Below are 16,825 nucleotides of genomic sequence, written 5' to 3'. Positions count from 1 at the left end.
TCAATCAACATTTTTTCCCCTCTGAAAGGCAAACAATGGAATTTCTATGGAACAAGTTTTAACTATAGTAGGTGTAGTGGACAACGTATCGACTGCGGTCTACTGGTCGACTAGCAAATCGTAAGATGTAGCCCGTGGTAGTAGTTTGTGTCATACTGTCTGTATTGATTACTACCGTTGCTTTATGATAGATTCTGTCTAGCGACCCATTGAAATCGAATCAGATCTTAAGTTTTACATCCTACGATTATGCCGTCTAGGCTGAAAGAGACGATGATGATGAGAAATGAATGAAACGGTGGAATGAAGAATGTGGAGGAAACGGGAGAATCCTGAGAAAGGCCACGCACGCACATTGTGTTTGTCCACCACGAAGTTCAATTGGTCCGAACTGGATCGAACCCAGTACCCCATGTACCAGAGGTGAACACTCTACCACTGAACCACCGCGGCCCCCAAGGAAGCCATTGAACCGACAAGTCGTGAGAGACAGCCCGTGGTAGTCTGTGTCATATTGTCTGTATCACTGTCATTTCTTTATAATTCCCTGTAGTGAGCCACTGAACAGGCAATCAGACCACCAGTGATTTCTGAAATGAAAAATAGCCCTTAAGTCTGAAAATGTTAGCCACCTCTGATCTATAATAGCTATGTAAAAGATAAAAACCCTCCATGTAATCCATAATAAACCAAAGCACTAGAATACCGCTGTCGTGAGGTCAGTGAAGTTAAGCAGAGTCAGGTTTGCTCAAGGAAAGATCTGTAACCAATCATATTTACAAAATTATGTTGGCATTGCGACGTCCACCAGTGTCGTGAGGACAATTGTGGAGCTACTTGAAAGTATAAAGTAGCAAACTTAGGTTTGGAAACCCAGCATCAACAACAAAGGGAGCTGACCGCACATCACTCCAAAGGCATGAATGCCACAAGTCGGCTGGTAGACCCTGGTCCCCTAAGGGCTGTTGCCCAAGGAGTTCTTCAGTTTTTCAGTGGATAAGAAAAGGGAATTAGTGGAGGCGAAAAAAACAGGAAGTTGAAGCAATATTACGTGAACGGCGAGAGCGAAAATCGCTTGCAGCTAAAACGTCGGCCGCATTCCAACACAGCCACAGATTGATGAATGACAATGCTTACTATTACATAGAATAGCGGCACAATTCAAACCATTTCTGGTTTCGTTTTGTATCGGTAAAGTAAAATCTAAGAAACAAAAGTGAACATAACACTACAATGAATCAGAAACAGAACTCACTTCTGGAGGTGGGAATTTCTCGGGAAAAACAACAAGAATCAAGACACAAATTCCATAGCTTCAAGCTATATCGAAAGCTAACTGCTAATGTAGCTTGAAGCTATATTCCACCACAAGAAGTCGAGAGGAAGAAGTACACGTATTCATGCGTATGTGAGTAAATACGTTATCTGCATGTGTGTGTGTGTGTGTGTTTGCTGAAATCAAATCAACTTGATTCGCCTGTTTGTGCTCCGCTACCTTTAGGCCTTGAACTTCCACAGTGAGCAGCCCTGGAGAAAAACCAATCTTCAGAACGCTGACCCCTTCTGCTTCGCTTTGCTCTGCTACATGGCTACACGTAATAATGACACACGATCAGTTAAAGAGAAAAAAATCTTCAGACCGAGATCACGAGTATGGACAAACAGAACAGCTACGCCTAAAAACATTGCAAAATGAATGAATTCATTGTCGATTCGGTCTGCTTCACTCCATTATTATTACGTTATTTTTCTCTATTCCTCATTCGAACAGTCGATATAGTAATATACGGGCCATCCAAGTATATTACTCTTTCTCTGTGGTTTCCGTTTTTTCCCGGGTCTTGCAGGAAGTTTACAATTCTACTTGTGTCTAATATTACGGTCATCCGGGTCTTCATTATGATTTTTTGTAATTCCAATGGTTTCAAGTGCCTTTTTTGATGTCCTCTGGGACCTTCCGGTATCTCATATTTTTGGTATTATATTTACATTTTTGGTCTTCCATTGTTGTTTCACCTTTTGAGCTAGTTGTTTGTATTTTTTCTCTGTCCTTTTTACAATTTCGTTATGTATGGTATTGGGGGGGGGGACGATGGCTCAGTGGTAGCGTGGCGTGATCACTCAATAGCAAAGCGCTTACATCTATTGCAGGGGTCCCTGGTTCGATCCCCGTTCAAATATGTGTGTAGCGGACAACATTGTGGGTGTGGGTTTTCTCAGTTATGCCGTTAGCTCTCGCCGCTAGTGTAGTGGCTAATGTGTGCGCCTTTGTTGTGTATGGTCCTGAGTTCGATTCCCGGTGGGATAGTCTGTGGAATTTTAACTGTCCTGATGTTTCTGCGTTCGTATCCCTATTCTTAAAGGTTAATGAAAAGTAAAAAAAAAAAAAAAAAAAGAAGATGTGAAATAGTGATAATTAGGGAAATTAAGTTACTGAGAAACGTTCAGTAAATCAGTATGGTAAAGGTACAACTGTTATACGGAAGGTTCGTGGTTGTATTCTCGGCCAATTAAGCTTGTGGACATCCCTGGGTTTCCTCGGGGTATTCCCGTTTCCTTCCCCATTATCATTCCACAAATTCTTCCACCAGCATTCAGTTGCTTTGATCATCGGCTCCCTTAGCCTAAAGGGCGAGAAGGGATTTTCCTCGTCCTCTTTCCTTGTTATTGTAATGTCTGACCTGTTTTGATGCACTTCTTTATCAGTTAGTATTGTTCTGTCCAGTAACGTACGCAGAATTTCCTAAACCGGGAGAGGAGAGATTTCAAGCACTCAATTTTATTTGTTTTTTGTACAAGTAATATGTATTAATATAGTAAATGTTCATTTTTACATAATATCTCGCTCAAGGGAGAGGTTTAAACTACGAACCCCCTCTTCGCGCGCGCCACTGGTTCTGTCTTAGTAAAGTGTGTGAAAGTAAAAGAAATGAAATCTTTGAGTTTAACATCCCACAGTAGTGCCTGGTTGGGCTAAAGGAGACGATGATTAAAGCAAGTGAATGATGATGGAAGAATTAATGGAATGAGAAAGTGGGAAGAAGTGGGAGTACCCGAAAAAAAACCACGAGTACGATATTCTCTACCACAAACTTACATGCGCGGGGACCGAACCAGTGACCCCACTTACCAGAGCTAAGCGTTCTACCACTAGCCACCATGCTCCTTAGTAAAGTTTGTGTTTGTTTCTAGTATGGGTTCCGGTTGGTATTTGTAATGCAGTATTTCTTCTATATAGTATCATTTTCTTTTTCATTGCTTTTTCTTGATGTATGATTTTTTTTGGGTCACTTTTCCCGTGTATTGTCGTGTGTCGTGTAGTCTACTTTGTATTCAGCTTGTGTTATCATTAAGCATCCACATACTGTGTATAGGTCAGTGGTTCTCAATCGATGTGTCACGCAGTCCCCTAATGTGTGTCGAAACTTTAGAATTTAAAAATCAGGAAGAATTTAATAATAATTGGTTAAAATCCAGACAGATTCTACCAGTCAACACCTCCAGCGGTAGCAATAGCAATAATGCTCAGTGCTATATAGAATCATTATAAAAACTAATTGAGTTTCACTATTATTATTAATAATAATAATAATAATAATAATAATAATAATAATAATAATAATAATAATAATAATAATAATAATAATAATAATAATAATAATAATAAAATATTAAACAAGTGAGTCCTGGACGTTCCCTAAAGTGTGTCGTTACTCAAAAAAGGTTGAGAACCACTAGTGTATTTAGGCAGGTTTATACGTATAACGACTGTTCGTTGGGAACTCCGATTGTAACGTGTTGCGATTTTTTAAAATGTATTTTGTCTCTAGATGTCTGATTACAGTCTTCTGTATCTGCATTACAACTGTTCTGGAAAGAGCACCTCTTGTAGTGAAGCAGAATAAGCCAAAGAGGAGAGGAGATAATGGGAGAAAAGAGGGGGATAATGATAATGTGGCAAATATGAATGAATTAATACAACGTAGCAACTAAAAACAAAAAAAGAGAAGAAGGCAAAAGTTTAAGAAGGTGGTTTGCTCAAGGGGGGGGGGGAGGGAAAGGACACGTCACCTGTTTTCGACAGCATTCCTTAAATTTTTCCTTCAGCACTCAAATCCACTCTTTCCGGATTCCTCCGAGTTATCACGTCATAGTGTAGAATTGGAGGAGAGGAACATCTTGCCCTATGTACCGCTGCGCTGGTAGAATCAGCCACTGCGTTTATCTAAAACCTTGTTTATCCTTCTTTTCAGAGAGAGAGAGAGAGAGAAAACACTCTTACGGATTCTTTCATGCATTTTCTAATACATAGTGTAAGATCCCGGGTTTGGTTTCTGGTACTAATCATCTTCTGAAGAATTTGTCCTCAATTCTGCTTAGCGTGATTTTTCGGAAGCGCACTGACGATTAAATGTAGTCCTTAACCAGTTGAGAATGCTCCAAGCGCATTGTCAGAAGGAACTTCAAAAGAATTAATTTTTCTTATTAACTTCTACAGGCTTTATACCAATTGTTCTATGTACTTTATTATTATAGTCATTAAACAATTCTTGTAATATATCTAACATTAGCATTGTGATCAGTTTATTTGTGTTAGGTAATAATATGAAGAGCTACTGACTCCTGCATGGCTCAGAATTTAATATATTTATTTGCAGAATGTCCGAAAATTGTTACACCATAGGAAAAATCACAGTATTTTTTCAATGTACTCTCCGTTGAGTCTCGCAAGTGTTTGTAGATGGAACTGCAAATTACTGAGCAGGCAGAATTTATTATTATCTGACAGAGGAAAATTTGCAACAAATTCCCTATTTCTGAATTTTTCCACCAATCATCCCACGATAGTGTTGGATATTGGTCGTCGTTCAAGATTGAACTCACTTGGCTACATCACGATGCGAATATCCTTGACACCCACACAGCGGAATTATTTCTGCACATTATCGTTCTGCGACAACTTCATTCACTATGCACAACAATGCAACAAAAACAATTCTTTTCATTTTTACTAAGTTGCGGGATTCTTCAAACACCATGTATGTTATACAGATATATTTCTGTTTGCGACAGTTTCAATTTTTTTTTTTTTTTTTTTTTTTTTTTTTTTTTGGATCAACTTTGGTTAAAAGGTAGGTAAAATGTATCAGTAATGTTAAAATATTTTAGTTTGTCTGGCTGATTCTTCGAACAAAACTTTCAGGATCACTGAACTGGTTGTCAGGTTCTATTGTTTTTTGCTGTTAACAGAAACAAACTAACCATCATATAAACATTGGTCATCACACAACTTTGCGCGTCATTTGGGGAGGGCAATTTGAGAAACCGTGTTTTCTCATAAATTGAATACTAGTTTACTAATAAGAAGACGTGAGACTTCTATGTCAGTGGACCTTCCTCCCGTAAAATCTGAAATGACGCTACTGCCTATCGTGCGAAGGGTCTCTGGTTTGATCCCAAGCCAGGACAACATTGTGTCCTTGTATTTTCCCGTCTCTGACATTTTCATTCCATCAATTCCTTTCATAAGCATTCACTACTATTAATCATATGTATTCTTTAACCAACAGGGTATAATCTTAATCTAAGTTAATTGCGGAGATTAGAAGTTTCATTTCATTTCATTGAATGGAAAAAGAAGTTATATAACAACATTTCACATTGGTTACTTATCATCAAATATTATACGGATAATAATTAAAAAAAAATGGTAGGGAGATGTACGGTAGCCTTACCAAGGAAAGGGATTCAGGAGTATGACCCTCTAAATTTGGACTTTAGTGTACCGTTCAGCATCGACACTATAACAGAAAATTATCATGTTCAATGCAATCGTTGTGGCTTAGCGGTAGAGTGGTCACATTTGATGGAAAAGGTGTCTGGTTCAATCCTAGGTAATGTGAGTTTTTGATAAACAAAACATCATTTCTTTATCTTTTATCCGGATTCTTCCGTTTTCCCCCATTTCTGAGTTAATCTGCACTTCCATTACCAGTCACTTGAATTTGTCCTCCTTCGGCTTTATACGCTAACATGCATGATCTATATTTTAAGATGCTAGAAAAGTTTATGTTTGTGGCAGATTCTTCCAACAATGAGATCTCGAAAACCACAAGTGCTAGAAACATGCGTTTTCGCTGGTCGATTCCAAATTTTGTGTAGATTTGCCAGTTCTCATTCAAATTTTCAAAAAAAAAAAAAAAAAAAAAAGCCTTTATTTTTCTGTTCCATATTTTAGGCTTCGTTTTGGCCCTATTGATCCTTGTGAAAGGCAACCAGTTGAGGAGCTACGTATAGCGGATTGATGGACATTTCAGGCACTGTGCTTTAATCTGAATGACAAAACCTATTGCAAGCTGGAAACATCGAAGGCTTGTCGACCCAAAATGAGGCGTACTCGCATATGAAATTATAAGAAAAAATATTTGCATTTAGTATCATCCATCACTTATCCAAGTTTGCCACAAACTCACCCCAACATTCTATATATTAAAATACTAAATTTATATGTTTGTCTATACCAGTTCACTCCCTTTGGAATCTTCCTGTCCACTTGTGTCCATAAAGGGACTTGCACAGATTGGGAAGGAGATTCTCGCTCATATTAGAACTATGAGCTGTATAAATAGCGCAGGTTCAGCTAGTAATGACATTAAAATAAAAGTTTTATTTTCAACTGAAACCATGTACACTCATGTCCAAAATGATTGTCGCATATCTATGACTGTCTTCTTATAAGAATATAATTTGATAATGATTTTGCAGGGTACTTTTAATACTGACACTATGTGTATAATCGGGAAATGTATATTTGTGGTAAAATTCATAGGTAAAGAATTATAAATACGAAAATTAGAATGAGTAAAACAAAATGTTGCTAAATGGACAAGAAAGTTTTATTTTCGTTTTATTGTTCTTTTTACTACTCTTTTGACATGAAATTTGCCACATACATGTCTTTGCCGATCATACACATACTAACATTATACGAAATACCGGTCGAATTCGTTATCAAATTATATTCCTACAACAACATATTTATAGACATACGACAATAATTTTGGACATGAGTGTACATTACAGAATCGACGAAGAGATTCCTTCCATAGTGCTGGAAATATATGTATTTCCTCATTTGATAGGGACCTTTTTTATACACGCTGTATAATCACCCAGACAAGAATGTACCGAGAGGAAAAGGAAAATTTATTAATATTCCAATCATGTATGTATGATGGAGATATTTGTTCTCTTATAAAGTCTTATTGTTTACCGTCCACCATTCTAAAAAAGAAAATCTAACGGTACAACCTAATTTGTCCGTCTCAAACATTGCCACATAGGGAGAAATCGTGAAGCGAGGAAGCTAATATGCCGTTGGGTGTCCATACAACACACATTCCTCATTTACACTTGTGGTATGTCACAAAGCGTCTATAGTCATGTAGGTTTGTCATATCAGTCACTTCAAGAGAAGTTGGAACATAAGTTTCCGTTGCGGGAGACCATTTTTTTCAGGGCCACCGGTGATATTCTTAGTTTCGTATGGGAAGGTAACGGAACGGGAAGCAATGTATGGAAGGCAGCACTATAACGGTGCGGTGGGAGATAAGAGCGTATGCACATTTTGGTATCAAATAATTTCGTACGAATGTAAGACTAACACCGATTCAGGGCGACATAGGCAGTAGAAACTAAGTTACAAGTTTCATACGTGGTCTAATAAAAAGTTTGCTCAGTGGCGCATTTAGGAGAGTGGCAATCGGGCTCAGTTCTCCCCAAAATTAACTTGTTATATACATTATTTCATTAAAATTTGTCGGTACCCAAATGGAAAATATAAGTGTTTATTCAAGTGTTGTGCATAGTCCTCCCCCAAACAAAATGCTAAATACGCCACTGAGTTTACTAATAACATCGTCAAAACTTTTAAAAAAGGTAGATTGAGAACTACAGGTGTTGATTTAAAAAAATATATATATATATATATTGTGAAAAGCAATCAATGACATTGTACATTTCGACCTCGATAAGTCGAATTTTTCCACATTATCTTGAACTCTTCAAAACACTCAATGTTAAAATAACTTCCGTAAGTCGAATGTTTAAAAATTATAACATCGATAAGTTGAATTTAAGGGTTTCATGATCATATTTTAAAACTTCGGTAACTCGAACTTTCGTATCTGCAAATCTCTACGAGTCGAAGTTTACCTCTATATAAGTCGAATTTCTTTTGATGTGACCTCGATAACTCGAAGTTATAAGTCTATGCTTTTACATAATTGTCATTGTTACTAGTCCTGTCATTGTTGCTAATGTGTACTACAATTGTATTTTACTCATGTCTAGAAGTCTCCACTCCAAAACAATACATATACAGTACTTTCTTTTTACTAGTCACCTCATTTGATTTAAGGAATTTTCACATCTTCTATTTCTAGAGGTTGAACAACGCGGAAGAAGGGCGCCGATCCTGGAGGGTCCGAGGGGGCCCGGGCCCCCCAAAGCTCATGTGGGCACCACCAATTGTATTTATGAGTATACATATTTGGCATAATTTGAGCGCAATTTGTCTTAAAATCTTCATATATATATACCTTCTGCATCTGAATGCTCCCCCCCAAATTTACAGACAAATCGGCGCCCTTGACGCGGAGTAGGGGAAGGTCGTCTGGTATCGGACACCATAGCTTTTTTCAGTTTGTCATTCTGAAAAATAGCTATATCAAATTATTTAATGCACAAAATGATACCTTGGTATCTTACACACAACGTGTTAAAGGTGATTTGACAGGTAAAAACTATTAATATATATTTTTGTAAAAAATCAAAGGTAATACAAATTAGCATTCTTAAAAAGTGGAGGGTGGTATCGGACAAACATAAAACTATAGATAATTGGTCTTTTGAGGTAATTCAATAACAGAACTAATTGCAAATATTAGCTGTTTACTTACAAGAGTTCTTACACTCAAAATAGAGTTTTATTGCGCTTTGAAATACAGCCTAAAATAAGAGTAAAAAATAGATCTTAAAATTCTTAGTCTCATCAAGAGATGTTATTTTTTTATTCTGACACAAATCACAATGATAAATCAGTCTACCTTCAAAATTTTCACATTGTTCAAGTCACATTGGACCAAGTCTTTACACATATTGCACTGTATCCAATCATCAAAAGACTCCCAGCAGATTATAATGTTTTTCAGCAAGTTTGTAAACTAGTTTTAAAAAATTCTGGTATTCTTAGTGGCGTTAGGCTAGTTAACTATACAAAGCCTTTACATGATTGTATAGTATTTCTTCTTGGTCATGTTCTACTAGATGTGCCTTTGTTATACGAGCAGTGAGGCTTAGCTGTTACTTCTTTCCCTTCCGACAGTTTTCGACACGATCTCCTAATGTACTCTAAGGAACACCATATCTAGCACTGGCCACACGTACTTCTTTGGAAATAAGTTTGTAAATGACCAACTTTATACTTTCTTCATCGCAATTGCCAAGTATTTTCCCCATGGTTTTCTGAAAAAGCCAGAAACCATTAAAAAACGTCAAGTTTACTTACCAGTGTTTTGTCCGATACCACCCGATTCCCTTTTGTCCGATACCAGCCGAAAGACTTGCAACTTATGAATGGCTATCTACCGGCTTGTAACAACACGAAGGCAATTATACGCCTAAATTATAATATATACACATCCTAATAAATACTATGATTGCAATAATATATCAATACATTTACTTTGTGACAAGTTGCAGGCACACAAATCTATCTCCGTGCACCTCATTACTCGTAAAAATACAAAAACTTTGAAGCATGAGATACACCGTTCATCGAACAAATCCACTATGGCGTGGGCTTGGCTAGTTCATTTTGATCAACTCACTGTATGCTTGACATGTGCCGCCTTAAGCAGGAAATAACGAAAACTGCTTTTGTCCGATACCACCCGCTGTCCGATACCAGACGACTTTCCCCTAATGAGGAACGCGGAACCTCAGTATTTCGAAGTTTTGTAATGGCCGCCTTGATAATTCGAACCTTGATTACTCGAAAAACTCGATATCTCGAATTTTTGTCTATTCCCTTCAGCTTCGATTTATCGAAGTCTCACTATATTTGAAAATAATATAATTCAAATGCCTTCTTGTGCTTTGGTGGTTAGAGTGTATTTTGTAAAGTCCAAGCTTGCACCATCCTCTGGCCAAATAAGTTTGTGGTGGACAACATTGTGTCCGCGGGTTTTCTCGAGGTACTCCCGTTTCCTCCCACTTTCTCATTCCATTAATTCTTCCATTACCATTCACTTGCTTAATCAACGTCTCCCTTAGCTTAAAGGGCATAATCGTGGGACGTTAAACTGAAATATTTTATTTCATATATATATATATATATATATATATATATATATATATATATATATATATATATATATATATATATATATATATATATATATATATATATATATATATATATATATATATATATATATTCTTTTTTTCAAGCTTGCACCACTTTTGCACACATATTGGTGGTAAATTCGCAACCATACGTTCAATGTTCCCTTTCAATTCATGAATTTTTCTAGGCTTATTCTTATAGACCTCACACTTGACACAACCGCACAGAAAATAATCCATGGGGGGGGGGGATTACATGATCTGGGCGGTCTGTTAACAATACCATTTCTTGACAGAACGCGTCCGGGAAACGTTTCATTAGTGCTCGTACATTACATAAGGTAACGAATTTTTAGCGAAACCTTAAAATGAATGTAAGACTGCTTGTAGGCATTTAGTTCTTATGGGTGATGCAGGAAATGAGAACCTTTTAAAGAGGTGCTAAAAATTAATGACACGTTTACCTTTGTGAGTGCTTGAGCTTTTAGAGAAAATTGTGTGGAGTCAAAGGTTTTGTACGTAAAAGAAGTATACAGTATAGGCGAGAGATAAAGTGAAATCAGCGTGACGTAGGAAGTAGCCCACCGTGACTCACGTGGCCTGTTAATTACTAGCTCCTACTAACCTAAGATATCAAAAAAAGATCTTGACGTTTGATTTTAGGGCCTGTCACCACACGTAATAAGATAAATGTGGTTGCAAAGCTCCGCCTCATGCGAATATTTCATTTTATGTATCATAACTTATTTATACAGAATGATTCCGAAAAGAGTGTTATACATTCACAATACGATATTACTCTAATGGATGGTAATATAGGAACAGAATTATACGTCAGTGGAAAATATACTGTTATTAAGGAGTTCGGGTACCAAAACTTCTTTATACAGAGTGGCCCAAAAGTAGGTATACAGTCCCGTACTGATCGGTCATGACATTTTATATCATTTACTTATTATTATCAATACAGGTATTGACTTAATTTCTTCCTTATCTATTCTTAATTTATTTTCACTTATACCTTAAGCTCAGAACAAACCAAAACAAATAAATTCATTATATTAATAAATTAAAATGTCTTACTTGATCGATGCTAGTCAGTATACCTACTTTTCCCCCACTCTGTATGTTTACCTGTTCATTCGTCCATGTGGAAGGAAAAAAATCTCAAAACTATTTGATGCATCACCACCAATTTTGGCCGCGATGTAGAGACTCTAAAGCTAGAAATCAACTTTGTTAATGGAGATGATATCCAAACCTTGTGTAGTCATCAACCATGGGGGCACGGTGGCTCAGTGGTAGAGCGCTTACCTTTGGTGTATAGGGTCCCTAGTTCGACCCCCTCCCAAGTAAGTTTGTAGTAGACAACATTGTGGTCTGTGGGTTAGAGTAAAAACAGTAGTAGATTGCAAGAGGCTATTTTATGCAATCAGTTAAGCATCCAAAGAATATATTTCATCTCCACTCAGGCTTTATGCCTAAATTTGAGTGAATTTGTTTTTCCTCCTTTTTTCATTCCCGTTTTAAATCAGGAAGTCGTCAGCTAATCCTGTACCTTAGCCCGTAGTTAGACACTAGCCAATCTGGACCCTTGTGACCACTTTTAGCCTATCCGAAACGTTGTGTTTGTTTGAGGGATATGAATGTTCACAAAATAAGCAGTCAGAGAATTCTTATAGCTTAATTATTTCATTGTGTCCAAAAACGTTCTGATTTGCTTGTGGAGCGGAGTAGAAAACCTAACTTAAAATTTTAGTATTTCTGGCACATTGTTTTTAGTAGTTTTCTTTTCTTTTATTTCACCGCTCTGTTATTGTGTATGTCTTCGCTCATTGATTTTATAACAATTTCTTGCATCGCTGAATGATGAATTTAGTCATTTTTTTTGTTTCCAGAAATTCAAGTGGTTTGACGGAAGATGCATTTCATTTGTTGAGCTAGTCTGACTACTACGGTACTTCTTTTTTTTTTTTTTTTCTCCTTAAAATTTTAGATAATGTGTCTTCTGCAGGCAGGAATGCTTTGTATTAGGGATGGCCACATTTTCCGGAAAAACGGAAAACGGAAAATATTTTTTCCGGAAACCGGAAAATGGAAAACGGAAAACGGAAAATTTTCCGGAAAATCGGAAAACGGAAAATTTTCCGGAAAATCGGAAACGGAAAATTTTCCGGAAAATCGGAAGGCGGAAAATTTTCCGGAAAATCGGAAACGGAAAATTTTCCGGAAAATCGGAAGGCGGAAAATTTTCCGGAAAAACGGAAACGGAAAATTTTCCGGAAAATCGGAAACGGAAAATTTTCCGGAAAATCGGGACGGAAACTTTTCCGGAAAATCGGAAGACGAAAAATTTTCCGGAAAATCGGAAACGGAAAATTTTCCGGAAAACGGAAGACGGAAAATTTTCCGGAAAATCGGAAGACGAGAAATTTTCCGGAAAATCGGAAACGGAAAATTTTCCGGAAAACGGAAGACGGAAAATTTTCCGGAAAAACGGAAACGGAAAATTTTCCGGAAAATCGGAAAACGGAAAATTTTCCGGAAAAACGGAAACGGAAAATTTTCCGGAAAATCGGAAAACGGAAAATTTTCCGGAAAAAACGGAAACGGAAAATTTTCCGGAAAAACGGAAACGGAAAATTTTCCGGAAAATCGGAAAACGGAAAATTTTCCGGAAAATCGGAAGACGGAAAATTTTCCGGAAAAACGGAAAACGGAAAATGTGATTTCCGGAAACCGGAAAACTCTTTTTCCGGAAATGGCCATCCCTACTTTGTATACACTTCATGCCTTTCGTTCGAGCGGTCCTGGGTTTGACTTTCGGTGAAGATGTCAAAGCTTTTTCAGACCAGCCATTCTGAGTGAGGCATTTTCTAGGTTTTCCTCATTCACACAAGGTAAATGCCGTGATGATATCTAGCATACAGGCCCCAAACCGCTTCCTTTCTCGGATAGTTTGCTCCCTGAGGAACGTCATCCTTCACACGTAATGAGCTTAACGCCATAGATGGCGGTAGTGCCCAGAAACAAGGGCGCCGATTTCTCTGTAAATTTGGGGAGGGAGCATTGAGATGCGGAAGGTATATATATGAGGATTTTAAGAGAAATTGCATTCAAATTATGCCAAATACTGTATATTCATAAATACAATAGGGAGCTCAAATGAGCTTTTGGGGGGCCTGGGCCCCCCGGCTCCCCAGGATCAGCACCCTTGCCCAGAAGTATGTATAGATAACTAAATGTGTATTCACTTCATAGAATTATGTATTCGTTTCATTATCAATTTTCAGTTTTTGAAAGTTGTTAAAATTACATTAAACTGTTGTAATTATTAAATACGTTTCAAATGTTTCTGTGCAGCTTATTAAGGAAAATCCTATTTCATAATATTGACATTCATGCACTAGGAAACTATGAGGACCTTATTTATGCAGAGTCGTTGTGACGTATGATTAGCGTCATACTTAAGACCTGACTACTGTAGGAAATATATATAATCAAGCTCTGTAGTATGGCGCTAATCATGCGTCAGAATGACTCTGGATAAGGCCCTGAATATCTAAGGTTAAGTTACTCTCCCCCAACAAATCTCTCATTTTCAATCCCCCTTTGTCTTATTAGTGTTTTAGCTAGGGATCTTGTTTTGTACTATGTTAAAGTATATTTCTGTGTAGGCTTTTATATTACATACTGCAGCTCATCTTAAGATCTAATAAATTTTGGCTCTAAGGTGGTTTAGTGGTAGGATGCTCACATCCTGGCACGCAAGGTTCGTGGTTCGAACCCAGGTTCCGCCAAATGGACTTTGTGACGGACAGTTACTGTGTGGGTGAGGTTTTCTTGTTTCCTCCCACTTTCTTCACTCCACCATTTTGTTCAGTATCATCATCACCGTCTCTCTTACCCGAGTTAGGGGTGCATGCACAGGAATAACCACCGGGTCCGAAATCCCTCCAAAAATTTCCTAATTCAACATACATTTGTACCCATTCTCATTAAAACTATTCTTGTTTAACACGGAAATGATAGATGTAGCATGAAAATTTGATCTTGCACTTCATCTGTACTGCTTCTCTTAGAAAGACAATCTAATTCTATAATATTTTCTGAAAATATAGATGGAAGTATTTTACAATTACTTATCGTCGTTTCGGGCGCAGAATAATAATACCCATTCAATATTACATAGACGTAGTGGCATATAGTGTTGGACCCACTTCAGTGCTTGCACGCTTCCCAATGAAAATTCTGGGATGCGCGCCTGCTCAAAGTATAACATTGGATTTAAAAAAAAAAAAGAAAAGAAAAAAAACTTTTTCACCAATGTAATTAGCCAGCTAGACAGAATTTATACACAAAAATCTTCATTTCAGAATAATGAAAAGGTATTATCAATAGTTTTTACTAAATAAAAATGTTTCAGTTAATTAGATAAGAAACATACTGAAGAAAACTTGCAATTTTCTGGAGCTTCTGAGAATTTCTTTTTTTGTTGCCTTCTGGGAAAATAGCATGGAAAAACTCCCACATCATGATTATATTATCCTTTCTTTTGATTTTTTTTTCTTTTTGAATAATCTGAATGCTAACTTTACGCCCTGACAAGTTGTATGTTTGGCGTAGGTGCTTGTTCAGGCATTGTTCCAACAACGGCCACGAAAGAAAGAACGTTCACCTTCAACAGCCAGTTAAGGGAAAATTAAGTCGTCGTGTGTTTAGAAAAAAAAATGTGTTAAAAATAAAAGAAATGAAAGAAAAACACAATGAGACCAATCATAATTAAAAAGTTGAGACAGTCATTTATCCTTTCCTTTTCTTTTTCTTTCCTTCCCCCGTTTTCTTTCGTTCATCAGAATATGTAAATTTTATTTATTTTGTAAATAGCATCACGTCGTTAACGTTAATTTTGTTCCAACGGTCTGTGTGTCTGCAAACTTCAGTTGTATCAGAAGAAAGTAAATGCCACACTTTGGGAAATATAATTTTTTTAAAAAAGAAAAGCTTTCCTGTCATTAATATCTTTATATCGAAAGTAACAAAAAACTGGTTATTTGAAAAGAAACGACAAATCTTCTAAATATTGAAAAATAACCATTGCAACTGTAACATTGTAGTTGTTTCAGCATTGTAATAATGGATTCTACAAATGAAATGAAATAATAATGAGTTTAACGTCCCACGTTATGCCCCTAAATTTTCACTCGCCCGCTCTAAAATTTTCACGGTAGGCTTGCAAATGAACTATAATATGGTTGGCTCGGGCCCCGCTAACTTCTACCGGGCCCCCTCTACATTTTTAGGCTGGCTACTGGCCTGATGGAAGGATTAGTGAAATGAGATTGTGGGAGGAAACAGAAGGAACCCGAGAAAACCCACGGGCCCGCTGTTGTCCAGCACAAAGTTACTAGGCCGTAGATTAAACCAGGAACCCCATGAACCAGAGATAAACGTTCTACCACTGAGTCTCCTCTGATGAAATCAAGGTAGTGTTATGGTAGTGGAATCAAGAAGGTGGGAGGAAACGACAGAACCCACGCATACCACGAAACCCACTTGGTGAGAGCTGGAATCGTGAACATTGTACCACTGAGTCACCGCAGCCCGATAAAAAATAAACATTTTGCTACAACTACAACGTCTTTGTGGATCCTATTCAAAATGGTAGTTTTATAGATCAATTTTTAAAATTTGTTTCTTCCATCATTCTGTAAAATGACTAATTAATTTATTATTATAATTAACAGAGTTGTATTGACTTTTCTTGAAAATTATAACTATTTGTTCTTTCTTGCTAGAAAGAGAACGTAATTTACAAAATGATGGATATTTGTGAAACATATTAAGATAATGTGATAGAGATAAATTGCACATATCTTGAACGTTACAAGTGTCATTTCCAATGAACTAACCGGAATACAGAACTTTTAATAGTTAATATTATTCAAATTTTAATATTAAAGAAATATGGAATATTTTTACTGCTTAAAATTATCGAGGTTTATTTCTAATGTTATTATTTATTTTCCAGGTAAATTTCGAAATGAAAAGGTCTTAGTGCAGTGCAGCTGTTATCTGTGTAAGTACTGTGGCTTATATCTCTGGAAATATCTCAGACTTATTTGTCAGAAAAAAAAATGTTTGGAAGGGTTATTTAAACATAGATTTATTTATTATTGTAGTTTGAGTTCTGAAGTACTTAAACTGAGCGACCTTCTTTCTCGTCTCGTCTCGTCTCGTCTCATAGGCTACTCTAGACGTTGATAATTCTCATAGTTTACATGGTTTCGATACAAGACGATGTCCTTGAGGAATAATGGCCAAAAAACTGCCTCGTATCATACTCTTATCATTAACAGAGTAAACACTGATCAAACTACTCCGAGGTAGTGTAAAGTACATTAAAACAAGCATATTT

At 36.9% G+C, this 16,825-nt stretch overlaps 1 protein-coding gene across 2 annotated transcripts in view; it reads left to right on the top strand.

Moving 5' to 3' along the window:
* Myo10A (unconventional myosin 10A) overlaps positions 1-16,825 on the top strand; it is a 744,055-nt gene that overhangs the window by 70,731 nt on the left and 656,499 nt on the right. Inside the window, exon 2 of one of the 2 annotated variants that reach the window (XM_081732074.1) lies at positions 16,439-16,486. The exons of the other annotated variant lie outside the window; for it this stretch is intronic. The gene's annotated coding sequence lies outside the window, so the exon portion shown is untranslated. The remainder of the gene's footprint in view (positions 1-16,438; positions 16,487-16,825) is intronic. 2 annotated transcript variants of the gene reach the window in all.

Source organism: Thermobia domestica, chromosome 11 (assembly GCF_964235325.1).
Source record: "Thermobia domestica chromosome 11, izTheDome1.hap1.1, whole genome shotgun sequence".
NCBI classification, from domain to species: Eukaryota; Metazoa; Arthropoda; class Insecta; order Zygentoma; family Lepismatidae; genus Thermobia; species Thermobia domestica.
This window is presented reverse-complemented; position numbering and strand designations above follow the sequence as displayed.